We start from the raw sequence: 20,907 nt of genomic DNA on the forward strand, positions 1-20,907 counted from the left end.
GCCTTTCCCTCTTTCTACGGGAAACATGGATTACAGAGCGAAGAGAGTGTTTCCTCTCAGAGATTGACTACGGTCTTTCTCTTCTTAAGACCGTTCACCTTTCATGGACCTCCGACAGTGTACTAACAGGGGGAGCACCTTTCCCGTTCGCGGGTTAGGTTGCGCTTCCGATAGTTTTCGTCAATTATTTACGTGAAATAATAATGGTTTTTAATTTTAACTTTTCAGCTTCTTCTCCGTGGGGAACAGTTCCCTTGGGAGGATAAGTGGTTCTCCCTATTACTGGATATTTTTTAGCTGATTTAAATAATTGTAATTCTTGTTTTGTTACAGTTTCTCTCCTCCAAAAGCTATATCTATATATGAATAACTACAGGTTTGTATTAGTTAGGGAAAAATACAAATTATTTACGAATGTCATTTGTTTCGTAACTGGAATACAAATCGCACTATTTATTTGGAGTTATACTTTCGGCGGAGCTGAAATGACGAGCCATTAAAATTTTGGAGGGTTAACTACCCACACCACTAGTTAGCGGGGGTTAGGGGTGGTAGCTTGGTACCACTCCCACTCACACACTGGTGATTTATCTCACTCCTGCCCCTTTTCGCCAACGGTCTCTGCTCACCAGCGTTTGCCTGCGGGCCAGCATTCCTCCGCGCCCGCGCCAACCCTCTTATGCGCACGCACGCCAGTTCTCACCCGTAATCATGTGCCCAGGCACCCGCCTTTGCGCGACCAGTCACACGCTTTTGCGCGACCAGTCACACGCTTTTGCACATTCTTGGGAGACTTCACCAAACCCTAAACCCTACACAGTGCCTTACTGTGCGCCAGCGCTCTCATGCGCACCTGCGCTCTCAGATCCAACAGTCTCCTGCTCACTTGCGCTCTCCTGCGCACTTGTGGTCTCGGATCCAATGCGCCAGCGCTTGCCTGCTCTCCAGCGCTTTTCTGCGCATTCACCGAAAACTGCGCTTTAGCAGGAACTGAGCACCAGCATCATCGCTGCCACTTTTCTTTTGTTTCTTAGCTGGCGCTTGCCTTTTAGTAGAATATTCGTCCAACGAAGCTTGTTAAGGCCAGGTTTTTGAAATTTGCCTGAAATAACTCGTGCAAACCATTACAGTAATCAAGCGCACGACCTGTGAGAATTTTTTCTGGGTGTTTTTTCTATGAGAGCCACCATTTTAAAGTTGCCATCTAGACCCTCTTTAATTTCTGCTGTTGTCAGTGGGTCATCCTCCTCGCCCCCGCTGTACTCTTCCTGAACGATGTTCACTCGCATGGCCTCCAACTCCTTCAGGCCATCTGTCGTAAGTTCCTCGGTGCTCCTGGATAAGCTCATTGATGTCGGCCTCATCAACTTCCAGACCCATGGCCTTCCCGGGTGTAACGATCTCGGCAACTTCAGATTGAGCAACAGGTTTAGGTTCATCAACATTTTCGGAATCGTCTTCAATTTGGTGTGCGTGGAGACCCTTGAAATCTTGTACGGAGACGACATCAGGCCACATCTTCTACTAAGCAGAGTTCAAGGTGCGCCTCGAAACCTCCTGCCATGCTTGATCGATCATTTTGAGGCATTTGACAATATCAAAATACTCCTTCCAAAATTGACGAAGGGTGAGGTTTATCCACTCGATAAACAATTGTCTTGTTACCCAGGCTTTTCCATTAGCCCTCCACATCACATTAAAAAGCCCCGTCTTGTCACAATTGAAGACTTGCTGGGGACTGTAGCCTTCCCAGACAGTCAACTTGTTGAACGTCTTAACAAAGGCTTCGGCTGCTTTCGTGTCCGACCTTGCAGCCTCCTCATGACACACCACTGAATGAATGCCCGAGCGTCTCTTAAATTTTTCAAACTACCCACGAGAAGCCTTGAACTCTGGGGGTTCCTGCTTCGATGTTCCTTCTCCTGCGTCGGCTTCGCCTTAGCAAGCACGAGATCAATGGAAATGACGCTGGCTTTCTGGCAGATTATCGCTTCAGTGATAGTGTCTCCAGCCATTTTTTTGTCCTTTATCCAGACAAGAAGCAGTCTCTCCATCTCATCGTGAATGTGGCTCCTCTTGCTGGAAAAAAGTCACGCCCTTACAAGGTGTTGCTGCTTTGATAGCTTCTTTCTGCTTCTGGATCATTCCTATCATAGACGGATTTCGGCCATATTCCTTCGCGAGCATACTTGACCGCAGGCCAGCTTCGTATTTCTTGATTATTTCCATACTCATCTCCATGGAAAGCATCGTCCTCTTCCTTCCCTTGGCATCAGCGACTTTCTTGGGACCCATGGCTAATAATGTATTGCAAGTATCACACACGAAAACAGTACATACTGTAAAATTGTTACAAAACCCAAATCACAAACATTAAGTCAATGCGCACGATACCGCTACCGGAATGAAAAGACAGGAACGCCAATGCGTAGATGCACAATGGGATACAGTACCGTAGATGCCGACCAACAGGAGAGCAGGATCTCATGGTGGTAACTATCATCCAAGTAGAGAGATAACCAATGGGAACGCAGGAGGATGGTAGCAAGTTTACTGGCTGGCGTCGCGCAAATTTTAAATTCCATCTCGAATACGGTCGGGCTCCCGCTCTGTACCACCTTTCGTTTACCGAAACATTTTTCGTGACCTGAGTCGTGTAAAGTAAAAATTTTGTAAGCCGATTCTTTCGTAGCTTGAGGTTTGACTGTATTATCAATAAAAGAAAATACTAATTTACCAAGATAAATCAGTTTAATTTTATACAAGAAAAAAAATCAGTTTAATTTTATACAAGAAAAAAAATCAGTTTAATTTTATACAAGAAAAAAAATCAGTTTAATTTTATACAAGAAAAAAGATTGTTTCCAAGGAAATATTTTTGCCATTACCGTACTATTTCTGATAGACTTGACTTCATCACCCCCGAAGAAAAAATATATAAAGTCGAACTGTCATAAGTCGCATAGGTCGTAAGTCAAGAACTACCTGTATTTGGTGTGGAAATGCTTAGTTCTTTAGGTTTTCATCACTGCCCGATCAGCTTGCCATTCAGTTGGACACGAGCTTTCATTCACTGATACCTAATTCCAGTTTGTCGGCAGTGTGAGAGAGGGATTCTAAATGTTTCCTCCTTTTAGCCCATCTAACCGTTTCACTGATCACCCAACATTCAGTTGACGTCAGCAAGCTTCGGCTGTGTGAGCGTGGTGGCTGGTTTACCCGTCGCTACCACCCTGGTAGTTAACGGAGAGTAGCTATACCTCGCTATAAAGTCTTTTGACTAGTTTCGGCTTTCATCAATATGATATCCTGTATAAAGAGCTCGATGTTTGTATAGTTAGGAAAACACAAATTATTTCCAAATTTGTCATGTTTATGCTCCTATCTTTTCCCTCATGATGCTCTAGTTTATTTTGATCTTTTTCCAGACTGGTTCTCCAGCTGGTCTTAGCAAATTTTTTGTCAGTCCTGAAGATTCCAGGGCAGTAACATCAACCATTTAAGGAAATTCACTAACCTCTTTAGAAGAGTTATTTATTATATTCTTGTGTTGATTTCATGTTCATTTTTACTGCTTTTCTGCCTTTATCTCCTCATCCTTTCCACCTCTTCTAGTATACCAGTAATTTCTGTATTATCATTTGTTGCATACGTTTTCCTTTTCAGTCGTTACGTAAGTCTTCCCTCTTCTGTTTTTCTACTCCAGCACTTTGGTTTCCTATGCTGTGATAAGTTTTAGGTTATATTCCTCTCACAAGGTATGTTCCTCTTTTTTCCGTGCCACCCACATTGGGATTTCCATCCTTTTCTTCTTACGGCTGGAATTCTCCTTTTACCATAAGTTATCGTGTGCTCGTCTTTATTTTATCAATGTCGTTCCACCTTCCTTTCTTCAAGAGATTTGCATCATTAATATTTTTTAAACCAATTTTTTTATCCTTTTTGTTATCTTGTTTATTTATTAATAATATTTGTGATTTGTTCATGTGTGGAACACACCTTAATTATTTTAATTAATAGATGCATTTTGTGAGGTGGCATAACCACTGGATTCAGAACATTTTAGAATTTTTGGGATAGTTCCCTAGCTACTAGCCATCCATATCTCCCTTTTTTCTCTGTACCCGGTGAGTTCGAATATGACATGCCTGTGCTCCTTTCTCCACTAAACTGTATTAACTCTCCCTCTAGGTTTGGAGCGTTGTGGATTGAATTTGCTTCAGGAATAGTGAAAAGTGTAGTGGACAGGGCACATCATGTGGAATGTATGTTGGACATGCCAAAGTTTCTGGGATTAGTCATATCATTTGGTAAGTTTGTCTTGGTTTTCCATTGATACACATTCTCTCCTGTTGAGTTGCATGTATCTAATATCCTTTAATGATATATATTGGTAGGAATTTCTCCTAAAAAAGAAGTATACAATTTTACCGGAACAAATAAGCGATTTATCATATATTTTATATAAATTCTACCCGAGAAATTTTTATTTACTGTATAATCATACACTAGACTGGCTATCCCGCTCACTCACACCTGTCGGTTGAGTAACCACTTTTACTTTTGGCTCGGTAGAGTGCAAACGTACCATCTCTCTCTCCCGTTAAAACAAACTGCCTTGACTTTATTACTATTCCTTTTTCTTTGGTGTGTGTTTGGTTATTGTCCCGCTATGTGGACATGTCCAAGTATTGAGGGCCGCCACTGCGGTACAGTAGGCCCCTGCCATACAACATTAATCCGTTCCGGAGTTGGTATCGTATGGTGAAAATGTCGTGTGGCGGGCAATAGAAAAATTAATGCGTGCAAAGCCCCAGGTAAAAACCTTGAAAATTAGTACGTAACAAAATAGTATAGTAAGCACTGTACTACAGTTTACTTGTATATAATATACATGTACTGTACAGTATATAATTAGATAACATTACAGGTATAAATAAAAATTATATACTGTACTTTACTGTAAAGGAAAAATTAAATTTTATTTGCCTTTGGAGTGACGTGACTTGAGCTGGTTAGTGGGTGGAGGCAGAGGGGGGAGGAGACGGTAGATATAAAAACGTATCGATGCTAATTATGTTATGTACACTTAATAATAAATTTATTCTTACTATTAAACACTTAGAATTAAAAATGCTTTTCTTTATTGTTTTTGTCTTTTGAAATTTTTTTTCATTTTTTTTTTAGAACTTAAAAAATTACATTTTTTTTTTTTAATAGAATCACTACTATCATCATTGCTTTCTGACACTTCTCTTTTGGAGAAATATCTTTCCAAAGAAGCCTGTTTCTGACAATTCCTCAACATATTTCTAAAATGACTTGTACACTTGTCATTAACACACTCCATATGACGACCTGTGTGAAGTTTTTCTGGGTGTTTTTTTTTTTTTTTTTTTCAATGAAACTCGTAAGGTTTTCATACTAACTGATAGCAGCTTCCCTTATTTCTGCGGATGTCGTTTCTTCAGCAGCAGCAGGCCCCCCCCCCCCCCCCCCCCCCCCCCCCCCCCCCCCCGTCCTCACCACCACTAGAGCTGTGCTCTCCTTGAATGATGGTCAACTGCATTGCCTCCAACTCCTTCAAGTCTTCAGTCGTAAGCTCCACCCTGTGCTCCTCAATATGGTTATGGACGTCATCCTCATCGACAACAAGCCCCATGGACCTCCCGATTGAAATTATTTCCTCAACATCACTCTCAGGGGCAGGATCATCAACAGCCTTGTCTTCGGTTGAGGGATCGAAACCTTCAAAGTCTCGTTCTGCCACAGCAGCTGGCCACAGTTTCTTCCTTGAGGAGTTCAAGGTGTGCCGTGAAACCTCATTTCAAGCTTTGTTGATCATCTTCAGGCATTGAACGATGTCAAAATGCCCCTCCCAAAATTCACGGAGGGTGAGTTGAGTGCTTTCGGTCACTTCGAAGCATCTTTTGAGCAGATACTTCGTGTAAAGCTTCTTAAAGTTGGCAATCACTTGCTGGTCCATAGGCTGGAGGAGAGGAGTGGTGTTTGGTGGCAGATAGAAAACCTTGATGGAGAAGTCAGGATGAATGATGTCCTCAAGGCCAGGAGGGTGAGCAGGGGCATTGTCCAGTACCAGGAGCGGGAGATTGTTCTCTTCTAAAAAGTTCTTGACAGCAGGACCGAAGCAGACTTTTATCCACTCTATAAATATGGTCCTCATGACCCAGGCATTGGCATTAGACTTCCAAAATACCGTGAGCCTCTCCTTCGTGATATTTTGTGCCTTGAAGGCACGAGGATTCTCTGAGTGGTATACCAGTAGGGGCTTAATTTTCAAGTCCCCACTGGCATTTGCACAAAATGCGAGCGTAAGTCTGTCCTTCATCGGTTTATGGCCAGGAAGTTTTTTTTCTTCTGCTATGATATATATACGACTGGGCATTTTCTTCCAGAAAAGGCCAGTTTCAATACAGTTAAACACTTGCTGAGGAATGTAGCCTTTTCTGAAAATTACTTTCTCAAACTTCTTGAGGAATTCTTCTGCTGCTTTCTTGTCAGAACTGGCCGCCTCTCCATGCCTGACGACTGAGTGAATACCAGTCCTCTTCCTAAAACGATCAAACCACCCATGAGAAGCCTTGAACTCTTGGGGGCTTGCTGCGACGTTCCTTCGTCTCCGCCGTCTCTCTGGGCTTCCACGCGATTGAAGATGGCGCTCGCCTTGTGCGAAATTACAGATTGCATGAGTGTATCACCAGCGATTTCCTTCTCTTTAATCCATAGTAGAAGGAGTCTCTCCATCTCGTCGTTGATTGAGGTCCTTCCACTGGCAAGGACAGTTATGCCTTTAGAAGACTTGCAATCTTGTGACCCATGGCTAACGAATTAAAGTTAGAATTAAGCACTAAAATGCACAAAAAATACGATATCGCAAGCACTTACACGAGATCAAGTCTTTATGAAACGCACGAGATTCTGAACTGAGTGCGCATATAACAAAGAGAGAGGCAGCATCTCTCTCAGGCATTGTGAGAGGGATTTCAGCCAATAGCGTATCGGCATCTTAGTGACGCCGACCAATAGCAGACCAGTTTCTTAGTGACGTATGAGCGTGGTGGTAGGCTAGTGACTCGCACAGTCGTACGTGTAAAAACCGCCAAGTTTGAGTTTTGGAATTCGATGCCGTAAGGTGGGAAAAAATGTCGTAACGATGGGACGAAAAAACATCGTAGTCCACACTGTAATGTGAAAAAAACGTAAGCTGGGGACGCCGTATCCCGGGGGTCTACTGTACCTTCATGTGGTCCATGGAGACTGACCCTTACCCTTTATGCCGGGCTTGCTGGGGACGTCAGTGTTCGCGGGACAACACTTGTTCCGAGTGCAGGGAGTGGCCTGCCTCCCAGTTGGAGAGGTTTACATGTAAGAAGAAGTCTAAGCACGAATCTTTACTTTCGGGGTCTTCTCAAAATCGAAGGAATCGGGAGCTTCTGCTTCCTCTACGCCCAAGTCTGCCTGAAGCTAATTCTCGACCAGGCCCTTCCGGGGCACGGCCGAGCAGTAGCGCAGGGCTTGTGTCTTTGTGGCCATCGCTGGGCGTCGATGGCCTCCCTTCGAAGGAAGTTCTCCTCGAACTCCTCTGAAGGGGAGCAGAGAGAAGGCAGTCATCTCTTTCCTCTGCGGAGGTTGATCCTCCTCTTGTGGGTGCAGGCATTGTTGCCCGTCGGTCAGGCCGAGAGTCTGGTTCTGACGCTGAGGAGTTAGCTAACCCACCAGGGGCAGTGGCAGGGCTCTCTCCTAGGCAAGCTTCCTCTTCGGGGGAACATATCTCTCGTTCGCAAGAGAAGATTGCCTCTTTACATCGGCAATCTCCTTACGCTTTTGGTTCTCCTCCAGGGGCGGAACGAGAACCTTGTTATAAGCGTAGTCCCCCTCCTGGTGAACTCTCCTCCCCTGCGGAGGAATTATATGCAGACCTCGATCAGTCTCCTCCTCGGGCAGAGTCTGTTGAATGTTCCTCTCTGGATGTTCGTAGAGTGGAGGGGTGGGTAACCCCTCTCCACCCCGGACGTTCTCCTCCTCGTGCTGTGAGGAGACGTCTTTTTGAACCTGCTGGTTCTCCTCACGTTGACTCTTTGGGGTCTCGTGACAATCACCCTTTGGGCTGGCGTGATTGTGAGCCTTCGGGCTCTCGTCATGTTGATTCTGCGGGTTCTCATGACAGCAGGAGTCCTTCCGGTCTCCATTGCAGTAAACCTTCGGGCTCTCGTAACGATGCTAACGTTGAACCTCTGGGTTCTTGTGCCGTCAGTCACACTGACCCTTCGGGGTCTCGTGACAGATGAACCTCGGTTCCTCGTTACGTTGACCCTTCGGGGTCTTGTAACCTGAGTTACGCTGAACCTTTGGGCTCTCGTAACTTTATAGTCACGCTAACACTTCGGTGTTTCGTGACTGTGAAACTTCGGTTTCTCATTGCGCTGACTCTTCGGGGTCTCGCAACACAGGCCACGTTGGGCCTTTGGTCCTTCGTACCCTTAGTCACCTTGACCCTCCGGGGTCTCGCAACACAGGCCACGTTGGGCCTTTGGTCCCTCGTACCCTTAGTCACGTTGACCCTCCGGGGTCTCGTGACAGAGAAATTTCGGTTTCTCGTTGCGTTGATCCTTGGGGTTCGCGCTACACAGTTCACGCTGAAATTTCAAGTTCTCGTAACCATGATCAATCTTTTTATGACAGATTTTTCAAACTCGTTATGTCGATCGTTTGCGCTCACACAAGCTAACGCGAACCTTCGGGTGAGCATAGCAGTGAGTTCTCTCACCAACCTGAGAGCTCTCGAGCGCATATGGCGCGCCATATGTGCGAACATTCTGTGCCGCGCCACAAGCGCAAAGAAGGTACAAGGTGCGCGCAATCAGGAAGGGCGTGCACACGAGCACCCTTCCTCCTACCAACAGTTTGGCACTCACAATCAGCCTCTCAATCCTCTTAGGCCTCAACAGAGACAACAGTCGCCTGCGCGACCGAGCCCAGATCCTATCCCTAAGGGTAGGCCTGTGCCAATCTTGCCTGTAGGGAAGCCTCCCTCAGACGAGAGGGTTAGGAAACCTGCCCAGGTTCCTAAACCCAGGCAGCAGTGCCTTCATAAGGACCTCCCCCTTAGTTCCTCTGGAGCCCGTGACCCCCTGTGGCTTAGCGCCTTATTCATTGTAATGTACCAAGCCTCCTCTCTTCCCAGGGTCCTCTCCTCCCTCTGCCCTAGGAGTTCAGAAGATTCTGCACATGCTAGTCCTTCTGGCAAGGGGAAACAGTCATCCCCTCGCAAAAGACATCTGGAGGAGATTTGGCAAGAACCTCAGGGTAGCCCCCAGCAGTTCAAGACGCCACAGGCCAGACCAAAGGGGAAAAGGAAATGGATTCATCCTTCGCCCCTCCAAGGAGGATAGGGTTATTTCCTATGGTGACTCCTTCTGTCCTTCACCAGTCGAGATAGTGCCTAAGGAAGCGCGACCTGCAACCGGACAGGGCTCACCCCATACGGCAACGGACTTACATTCCACCCGTAAGCCGACGGAGCCCTCTAGGCCCTTGGGGACAGAGAACTTCCGGACTCGTGGGAGGGAACCGAAGGATTTGTTCACCATCCCCAAATCCTCGGCCAGGCTTCCTTCCTCACAGCCTCCCAGGCAGCCGGAAGCGAGAACCTCCTCGCCAGTCTCCCTATCCCCAGTCTATCCAGTTGACGACTTCGACCCACTCCAGGCTCCTATGGTTGAGAGCTCGGACGTGGAAGGGCAGAGCGATCTCGAGGACGACGCTCTGCCAGCAGCCGTTAGCCCTAAGCTTACGTAGGATGAGAGGAAGGAGACGGAACATGCCCTCTGGCAGGTCCTAGCCTGCATCCGTTCCATCAGTGGACAACCAAATCCATCGGCAGCCCCTCTGGATGGAAAAGTAACTGTCCTTGACCATTTCTACAGCACTCAGAAACCTCAGAGGACCAGTGCAGCTTTGCCCTGGTCAAAGGGGTTGAAGAGTGAAAAACAGAAGGCAGTATCCCAGGCATCTGGTTCCACCTCCTCTCTCCTCTCCAGCTCTTCCTCCAAGCTCCTACCTCAGTATGTGTTTCAGAGGAGGTACTACGAGATCCTCGGGGAATCTCTTCCAACGCTGTCTCTCGACCACTCTATGGAGGCACTTTCGAAGGCCACACCCTTCAAAAAACTTACGGGACTTCCCGTCTCCTTTTCGGCCTCTGAAAGCCTGAACCAGGAGAAGTGGCGAAGTACGCCATGCAGGCTGCTTCATGGCTGGACTTCTGGTTTGGATCCTTAGGACAACTGATGCAGTCTAAGGACCTGTCTCGGGAGTCCTCCAGGAAGTCTTTGGAGACTTTCCTATTGTCTGGCACTCGGGCCATCGAATTCCTCTCCCATCAGGTAGTGGACCTTTTGACCAACACTATCCTGAAGAGGAGAGATGCCGTCTTAGGCAAGTTCCATAGACATCTTCAGGCCGAAGTAGCGAGACAGAAATGCTCCTTTCGAGGGCAACTCTTTGTTCCATCCCGAGGATGTCGAGCGGGTGGCAAAGAGGTGGAGGAAGTCCAACTAGGACTCCCTCAACTAAAAGGTCTTAACAGCTAGACGTTACCCCTCTCAGCCACAGCGGAAAGCACAGCAAAACCTGCAACCGAAAAGAGCTGGAGGCCCAAAACAGCCGGGTAAAAAGTGTGTGAAGCAGGCCTTTCACAGCAAAATGTCCTTTCTTGGAGGAAAGGGTAAGAAGGGATCTGGCCGAGGCCGGTCCCATTAGGCCAGGTAATACTCCCATTTGCCCACCTGGAGTGGGATGCCTGCAAAGCCGCTGGCAGAGGTGTCTTCACCACGGGGTCGAACCCTGGACGGTCGAGGTGATTCGTTCAGGGTATCGTATCCCGTTCACGCTCTCTCTCCCTCCACTGACTCAAGTGCCGATTCCATCGAACTCCTGTGTGAAGGGATCCGCACAGGAGTTTGCCCTAAGGGCAGAAGTCTAGTCCATGTTAGAGAAGGACGCTCTCCAGGAGGTCCTCGACAGGTCCCCAGGCTTCTACAGTCGACTCTTTCTTGTGAAAAAGGCGTCTGGAGACGGGAGACCGGTCATTGACTTCTTGGTCTTGAACAGGTTTGTCGAACAGACACCTTTCAGGATTGAGACGACCGACACAGTCAAACAGGCGATAAGACATCAGGACTTTGTGTGCATTCTAGATCTAAAGGACGCTTACTTCCAGATCCCAATTCACCCGTCTTCCAGGAAGTGTCTGAGATTCATGTTTAATCAGAAGCATTACCAGTTCAGGGTACTTAGGCGACTGGCTGATTCTGGCAGACTCAGAGGCGGCCCTTCTCCGCTGCCTAGACGAGCTTCTAAGGTTTTGCCAGGATCTGGGGATTGTGGTAAACCTCGAGAAGTCTCACCTTCTCCCCTCTCAAGAACTGGTGTACCTAGGCATGCGATTAGACATACTAAGGCACAAAGCGTTTCCATCAGACGAAAGGATCTAGAGATTGAGGGAGATAGCACAGGTCTTCCTCAGCTGGGAAGAGCTCCGGGCGCAGTAATGGCTTTGCCTTCTCGGTCACCTCTATTCCCTGACCCGACTGGTCCCTAACAGTCGCCTCAGGATGAGATACCTCCAGTGGCGACTAAAATCCCAGTGGAACCAACACTCCGATTCCCGGGATCACCTAGTCCGCATAGGGCTAGAGCAGTGGTTCTCAAACTTTTTCATGAGCGACCCTATTTGAAACATTTCATTCCTTCGTGACCCAGAGTAAAGTGAAGAGAAAGAAAACATGCAATGATATATACACTTTATTTTGGAAAAAAAATAATGTACAGCTTTTCATTCACAAAACTAAACTAGTAGGATTTATGGCACTGCTTTTCCTTTTCACAAAACTAAACGAACAGGATTCATGGCACTGCTTTTCGTTCCCAAAACTATATTAATAGAATCCATGGCACTGCTTTTAATTCACAAAACTAAATTAATAGAATCTATGGCACTGCTTTTAATTCACAAAACTAAATTAATAGAATCTATGGCACTGCTTTTAATTCACAAAGCTAAATTAATAGAATTCATGGCACTGTTTTTCATCCACAAAACTAAATTAATGGGATCCATGGTGCTGCTTCTCGTTTACCAGTTTGTCAATGATAATGTTCCTGTGTCCCTGCGACCCATCAAAATTAATCTCGCGACCCAACTTTGGGTCGCGACCCATAGTTTGAGAACCACTGGGCTAGAGGAACAGTCGGACCTCAGATGGTGGCTTGTTGAGCCGAACCTCTGCAAAGGGGTCGATCTTCTCGTCTCCCCCCGAATTGACGATTTTTTCGGATGCATCAAAAGAAGGGTGAGGGGCTCACGTGCAACACCATTACATCTGCGGCCAATGGTCTGTATCAGAAAGGTATCAGCACATAAATCTCTTAGAGATGAGGGCAGCCTTTCTGGCCCTCAAAAAGTTCCACCAGGTCCTGGCGGGGCACTCCATGGTGATGATGAGCGACAACCCCACGGTAATAGCTTATCTAAGCAAACGGCGGTACCTTTTCGCTGCAGCTGTGCCTTCTTGCAGTAGAGATACTTAGATGGGCAGAGGACAACTCTGTGACTATCAGCTCTCTTCATTCCGGGCAAGCGGAATGTGCTAGCGGACAAGCTGAGAGGAGAGACTCAGATAGTTGGCACCGAGTGGTCTTTGAATCCTCTGATAGCCAATAAAGTCCTGACTTTGTGGGGTTCCCCGACTGTGGATCTGTTCGCAACGGCCTCGAGTTTCAGGCTCCCGTTGTACTGCTCCCCAGTCCCGGATCCCCAAGCTCTTTGGCAAGAGGCTTTCCAACAACAGTGGATAAACCTGGACGCTTACGCGTTTCCCCCGTTCTGTCTGATGAGAAAAGTCCTCAACCAGGTACGAGCAAGCAACAACTTGCAAGTGACCCTCATAGCTCTGCTATGGCATCACGGAGAATGGTTCCCGGACCTTCTGCATCTCCTCACGGAGATCCCGAGGGAGCTCCCTCCATAGCAAGATCACCTCAAACAACCACATGCCAACATCTTCCACAAAGCCATAGCTTCGCTTCGACTTCACGCCTGGAGACTATCCAGCACCTCCTCACACAGAGAGGGTTTTCGCAACCGGTTGCAAAAAGAATGGCTGGACACCTCAGGAGATCCACAGAGGCAGTCTACCAGGTGAAGTAGTCAGTTTTCTGTGGTTGGTGTCGTGGAAGGGGTATCTCTCCCCTCGATGCCTCTGTTCCAACTAAAGCGGAGTTTCTTCTATACCTACAGGAAGAAATGCTTCTCTCGGTCTCGGCAGTCAGATGCTACCGCTCAACCTTGAGTCTCACCTTTAGACTGAAAGGAGTCGATATTTCCTCCTCATTGGAGCTTTTTTTGCTCATACGCAGTTATGAACTTACTTGTCCCCAGGCAGAGCTAAGACCTCCCCCTTGGAACATGGTTGGGGTCCTCAGGTCTCTGAAGGGCTTCCCCTATGAACCATTACACCAGGCCTCCAATCCCCACGTCACGTGGAAGACTGTGTTCATGCTCACTCTGGCTTTGGCCAAGAGAATCAGCGAACTTCATGGTCTATCTGCTGATGTCTCCCACTCTAGGAGACGGGGGGAAGTAATCCTCAACTACGTCCCTGAGTTTGTAGCTAAGACTCAAAATCCGGGTGTGCCGGACTCCAGGTTCGGCCCATTTTGGATAGTGTGTCTTTGTTCTGTAACCTAAGACCCAGACCAACTGTTACAATGTCCAGTAAGGAATCTGAGGTGTCTTAAAAAGAACAGCAAAAGCTCGCCCCCGTGTACAAGCACTTTTTGTCAGCATCGGGAAGGTCCAAGACGAGGGTCACGAGGAATACTATTTCCTCCTGGATAAAGAAAGTAATTGAATACGCTCTATATCCAGACCCTCCTCTGTCCAACCGACCCAGAGCTCATGACGTCAGAGGCATTGCAACATCACTGGCGTTCAGAAAGAATTTTCTGTGGCACAGGTATTGCAAGCGGGCGTGTGGAAGTGTCAGACGACCTTCACAGCCCACTACCTGAAAGACGTAACCCACAGGAGCATGGAAAACTTTTCCGTTGGTCCTGTGGTGGCCGCACAACAAGTGATCTAGTGCCTCAGGCTCCTTGATGGACGAGTAGCAGAGGGCTGAGGGCTGAAGTTACCCGGGATAGTCTGGGGTGAATGAAAAGAATGTCTGGCTCCCTTCTTTCTTTCACCTTCTCCCCCCCTGGGGAAACAGCTCCGCAAGACCGAAACGCAGCTGACCTCACCCCTCCGCAGGTAAGATTCATTTCCCTTGTGCTTCCTGAGTATGAATAAATACTTTGTTACGTCACCAATACCTCGTGAGGGAGGGTATTGGATATGTCTTAGAACTCATGCTTATCCTCGAGTTCTTACGTAAAGACAAGCCACAAGTCTCTCACACAAGCTTTTGCAGGCTGCTGTCATTGAGTTACCTTGTAACTAATTTGATTTTAGCGAGGGTAGGGCTCCTACTAATTAGATCAAAGATCAATTAGAGGGAATCCCGGGTCATGACCAAGACCAGTTGGTAGAACTTCCCCCTAAGAGTAAGTCACCCTATAGATACCGAAGGTTTGTATCTGTGTCGGAACAAATAACAAGTTTGGAAATAATTTGTATTTTTTCCCAACACAGACCTGGAGCTATTTATACAAATTGGCTTGCCACCCTGTCCTCCTAGAAGTCCTACCAGAAAGCAAAAGTGGTTGAGTGAGCGGAGTAACCAGTCTTCCCAACCTCCTCCCGCTAGCAAGCGGATGGGGGTAATCATCCCTCACTAAAATTGACTTAGCTGGTTTTCAGCGTTGCCGAAAGTAGTACCTTATAAAAAGCTCCAGGTTTGTATGTTAGGAAAAAGACAAATTATTTTCAAATTTGTTATGTTACAATAGTTTTTATTGTACATTTTATATTATCAAATATATAATCATATACTGTATATTTTAAAGCCTCTTTTAATGATTTTCATAAGTAATATCTTTATACAGTATAGGTATTATATACGAGTACTAAATAGTTTGGAGGTTTAGGTAATAAAGTTTTTGTGTGGTATGGTTTCTCATTAGCTTTATTATTACTGTATTAATATTATCATCATCATCATCGTTGTACTGGACAGTTTTACTATTATTTTTATTTTTATCATACAGGACAGTATCCTGTTTTTACTACAGCCCTTCAGAGACCTGAGGACCCAAACCACGTTCCAAGGGGGAGGTCTCAGCTCTGCCTGAGGACAAGTAACCTCGTAACTACGTATGAGCCAAGAAAGCTCCAAAGAGGAGGAAATATCGACTCCTTTCAGTCTAAAGGCGAGACTCAAGGCTGAGCGGGAGCATCTGAATGCCGAGACCGAGAGAAACATTTCTTCCCGTAGGTATACAAGAATAATTATTTTAGTCTTTTATAATCCCAAAAAGGACTTGTATTTTTATTCTGGACTGTTTAGTGCAGTGCAGCGTAATAAAAGGCATATACATACATGAGAGAGAAATAGGTGGGGATATTAACCCTTTTACCCCCAAAGGACATACTGGTACGTTACACAAAACTCATCCCTTTATCCCCATGGACGTACCGGTACATCCTTGCAAAAAACTGCTATTTAAATTTTTTTTTTTAATAATTTTGACAATTTTTTGAGAAACTGCAGGCATTTTCCAAGAGAATGAGACATACCTGACCTCTCTCTGACAAAAATTAAGGCTGTTAGAGCAATTTAAAAAATATATACTGCAAAATGTGCTTGAAAAAAAAAATAACCCCTGGGGGTTAAGCGTTGGGAATTTCCAAATAGCCTGGGGGGTAAAAGGGTTAATATTGCCTGTATAGGATTTTAATGCAATACTGTATACTATATTATTACAATAAAGTACAGTACATTTAGTGCTGTAGTATGATATACATTTAAAGTGCAATTACAGTACTTAAGGGGCATATTTTTCTTTTGAGTACAAATACACTGAATAGTCTGGCCTATTCTTTTCACATTCTTTTCTGTCCTCGTACACCTTACAACACTGAGATTACCAAACAATTCTTCTTCACTCAAGGCTTTAACTATTACACTGTAATTGTTCAGTGGCTACTTTTCTCTTGGTATGGGTAGAAGAAACTCTTTAGTTATGGTAATCAGATCGTCTAGGAGAAGGACACACTAAAATCAAACCAGTAGTGCCATAGCTTCTGTACCATGGTCTTCCACTGTCTTGGGGTAGAGTTCTCTAGCATGAGGGTACAATCGGGCTCACTATTCTATCTTATTTCTCTTCCTCTTGTTATTTTAAAGTTTTTATAGTTTATATATGAAAAATTTATTTAAATGTTACTTTTCCTGAAATATTTTATTTTAATTGCTCATTACATGTAGTTTATTTATTTTTCATGACTGGGCTATTTTTCTCTGTTGGAGCCATTGGGTTTATAGCATCTTGGTTTTGCAAATAGGGTTGTAGCTTATCTAGTAATAATTATAAAAATGATATAATTCCTGTTGTGGGAGTCACTTTGTGATGTGTGTCATATGTGGCCCCCTTCCCAGCTGGGTCATTTAGGGGCAAAGAAGAAGAGATCTCTGAAGGACTCCTAATTATGATTGTGGAAGCTGGGATACAGGACTCCTCCGATAATGCTAGGAGAGCTCTTCGGGACTTATCTCTTACAGTCTCCAGCCGTTCGTTCAGGTACTCTGTTTTCTTTCTGAAACTTCCCAGCTTGGTTATAATGTATTAGAGGATGGAGAAAGAAGTCTTATAGGAAGGACTCTCGCAGGAACTTTCGTCGAGCTTCTAACGATTCAACGTCTTATTAGGTGTATGCAACGTTTTATTCTTGGATAGCCGGGTTCATCAGAGTCAGGTCTTGTGATGCGTAGCCACTGGCATATCATTTGTCGTTGATCATTAATGGGTGACCTCGATTTCGGACCTCGGCTAAACCACTCCTTCATTAGCACAGAGCTTTCCCCTTTGCTGCCTCCCTGTCTCTTAACGGTTTACCTGTTTTTCTGCTTCATTCTATGTGACTTACCATATTTTTCAAAATCTATTTCTTCATTTCTGTGAGATCACGTTGGTTAGGTAGATATGCCCATGGTGCAAGCTGGGCTCTGTCATGGAAAGTCATCAACCTTTTTAATTACAAAGTCTTTGTAAGTTCACTATATCCCAGAGCCATAGTTACGAGGAACCATAGTATACTTTTTATGCTATATGTGAAGTTTCTATTCATGCTTTGACACATGTTTTAGTCATTTGAAAAAAAAAATCCTTCTATTTACTTTTGCATTACATAAAAAACAAATGATCAAACAATAGTAGAAAAATATTATTTGATGATTTCTGAAAACTGCATCAGTGCTTCAATGTTGAATCTAGTATGGATCATGATGTATCAATATGTCTAAAGGGATCAAAGTGTTAACCCATTTAAAGCCTCGCTCTTTCCTTGGATGTATCATTAAATAGACATTGCTGGTGCATGAGTTGGGTTGAGAAACATCCCCTAAGGTTTTCCTTGTGGATCTTTAGTTGTTTACTTTTTAGTTAACTGATAATGACTACAGTAAGAATGGTGTTTTTTTTTTTTTTAGTTCCCCCTGTGAGGAGTGTGAAGGGTGTATTAGCTTTGCCTACCAGCTGTACAGTAATCTCTCGGCTATTTCTGGTATTACAGTCCAGGTTCATCACCATGATAGCTGAAAAACTGTGAAGTTGATACAGAAATCTACTTTTATATTTTTTTTAATATTATAATTTTTCATATTTTTTTCCATAATCTATAACTTGAAGGATTTATAAGCCCAAGAATAATTATTGTAATCTTTTATAATCCCAAAAAGGACTTATTTTAAACTTTTTGTTAGGCCAAAAATTACCAATTTGAACTTTATAAACCACAAAATGACTATATTGAGCTGTTGTATAGCAAAAAATGACTATATCAAGCTTATAAACCACAAAATGACTATATTAAGCTGTTGTATAGCAAAAAATGACTTTATCAAGCTTTTTTTAGGGCATGAAATGGCTCATTTTAAGCTTTTGTAAGCCAAAAAAGGCCCTCAGAAACCCACGATATAGAGTAGTCTGCGATACAGATTTGAGACAGCCTCTTAACGCAATGACCAAGAGAAGAGGGGAGGTTGTCTCGCAGCAGAGCAAAGCACTGCCCAGCATTGGATTTGCTTAGTAACTTATTATAGTTATCAGTTAAGCACCCTTTTTGTTTTATCTGGTCATTAAAAATTGCCATAGGAGTAAACAAAAGTTTGTATTACTAGGAAAAATACAAATACAGTACAGTACTAAAAATTTGTAGTATTTATATATCTGCTTTGTACTGATGGAATATGTGAATCACAATTTGGCAAGGGATTAATCTACAGTGTTATGTTGCTCTCTTGTTTTTACATCCTGAAAAGTTGTTGTTGACCATTTTACACCCAAAGGACGTACTGGTACGTTTCACAAAAGCCATTCCTTTACCTCCATGGACGTACCGGTACGTCCTTGCAAAAAAATGCTATAAATTTTTTTTTTTAATATTTTTGGAAATATTTTGAGAAAATTCAGGCATTTTCCAAGAGAATGAGACCAACCTGACCTCTCTATGACAAAAATTAAGGCTGTTAGAGCAATTAAAAAAATATATACTGCAAAATGTGCTGGGAAAAAAATAACCCCCTGAGGGTTAAGGGTTGGAAATTTCCAAATACCCCGGGGGTAAAAGGGTTAACATTGCTCGTTGGGTCCTCTCTGGCCACCGAGAAACATAACGGACTGGTCTGGTTGATATGAATGATCATAATCATAGTAATAATTACAATGCTATTCATATAAATTGTGTATTTGAGGTTCCTAGAAATTAATTTGAAATTTCATTTCAGGTTACAGAAGATGAAAAAAAAATATATTTTTTCCCCTGCAAGAAGAATTTTTGGGACATTTGCATGGCATTCTGCTGGACAGTTCAAGACATGATCAACATCGAAATTTTCCAGAAGTTTTGAACCCGTCACCTTGATTTTAACGTTTTTAGAATCCATATTTAATTATTTTTTTTTTTATCACAAAACTTTTTTACTATATAAATTTTTTTAAAATTAATTTTTTATCAATTAGTAATTCCATATTTAAATCATTTATAGTATTTTATCTCTTCCAAATTTTTTTAAAATTATTTTTTCATCAATTACTAATTCCATGTTAAATAATTGACAGTATTTTATCTCTTCCAAATTTTTTAAAAATTATTTTTTCATCAATTGCTAATTCCATGTTAAATAATTGACAGTATTTTATCTCTTCCAAATTTTTTAAAAATTATTTTTTCATCAATTACTAATTCCATGTTAAATCATTTACAGTAATTTATCTCTTCCAAATTTTTTTAAAATTATTTTTTCATCAATTACTAATTTCATGTTAAATCATTTACAGTTTTATCTCTTCCAAATTTAAAAAAAAAAAATTTTTATCAATCAGTAATTCCATGTTAAATAATTTATAGTATTTTATCTCTTCCAAATTTTTTAAAATTATATTTTCATCAATCACTAATTTCATGTTAAATCATTTATAGTATTTTATCTCTTTCAAATTTTGTCTGGTCATCTCTGTGATAATCTATCTATCTATCAAGTCACTTCCTCCAATTTGGAGGGGTAGCAGACATAAAAAATACGGGGGGATAATGCTTATAGTATTAAAGGCCATATGCAATAACATTTTCATCATAAAATTTTCAGCTCTAGACTTTACTATACAATTTTATACTTTATTTTTATTTCAAATTCATAAAGTAAAATGAACGAGTCAACGAGATATTTTATGTAGATTTTGAGGGCTGAATTATTTTAGCTTCTACAAACCCATTAATCTAGAAAGCCTTATGTCCATAGGAGCTAAATCCGCACCCATCTGTCCAACTCCAGAATGCGCAATTGCGTCTGCCCGTAATCTGCCAATGTCACTCTGTGGTCACAGTGTCTTGAGGCTTTGTGAGGCCAATGTTACACCCACTTCTACTTTCTGCCTTTTGCGATTTGTTTCATTCATTCTGCTTCCATTTTATTCATCTCTTTCTTTACATTTTTATATGTTCTTTTTTTCAGTTTTGTGTTTTCCTATTTTGTCTTGCTCTCTTCATGAATTTTCCTCTTTGGTTTACTGTACAATATGTCAGTAATATTTCTTTTGGGAATGCTTTAATTTATTGACATTTTCTATTGACATTCTTCTTCACCTAAGGGGTTACTGCACTGTAATTGTTCAGTGGCCTTTTCCCTCTTGGTAAGGGTAGAAGAGACTCTCTAGCTATGGTAAGCAGCTCTTCTAGGAGAAGGACACTCCAAAATCAAACCATTGTTATCTAGTCTTGGGTAGTGCCATAGCCTCTGTATCATGATCTTCCACTGTCTTAGGTCAGAGTTCTCTTGCTTGAGGGTACACTCAGGCATACTATTCTATCCTATTTCTCTTCCTCTTGTTTTGTTAAAGTTTTCATAGTTTATATTGGAGATATTTTTTTAGTGTTACTGGTCTTTAAGTATTTTATTTTTTCTTGTTTCCTTTCCTCACTGGGCTATTTTCCCTGTTGGAGCCCCTGGGCTTATGGCATTCTGCTTTTCCAACTAGGGTTGTAGCTTAGCAATTAATAATAATCCCTTAGTGGTGGATGGTACAGCCTGTGATATATAGCCTCATTTTTGTTAAACAAGTGTCATCAGTTTTATTCCTTCAATTTCTGCCTTACGTTTAGCCCTGTTGCAGCATTTAATATTAATATTTTTTTGTAACAGATAAGTTTTAAAGGTGTTCCTTAAA

General features: G+C 43.2%; 1 long non-coding RNA gene across 2 annotated transcripts; it reads left to right on the forward strand.

Moving 5' to 3' along the window:
- The first annotated feature begins 745 nt into the window (after positions 1-745).
- Positions 746-19,342, forward strand: LOC137637296 (uncharacterized). Of its 2 annotated transcripts, none has more exons than XR_011043536.1 (3): positions 746-4,310; positions 15,232-15,458; positions 18,969-19,342. It is a non-coding gene; the product is annotated as an uncharacterized lncRNA (long non-coding RNA). The 2 variants fall into 2 exon arrangements; XR_011043535.1 differs by having other exon boundaries at positions 15,232-15,454.
- Positions 19,343-20,907: the final 1,565 nt, after the last annotated feature.

The sequence above is a fragment of the Palaemon carinicauda genome, unplaced genomic scaffold (assembly GCF_036898095.1).
Source record: "Palaemon carinicauda isolate YSFRI2023 unplaced genomic scaffold, ASM3689809v2 scaffold64, whole genome shotgun sequence".
NCBI lineage: Eukaryota > Metazoa > Arthropoda > Malacostraca > Decapoda > Palaemonidae > Palaemon > Palaemon carinicauda.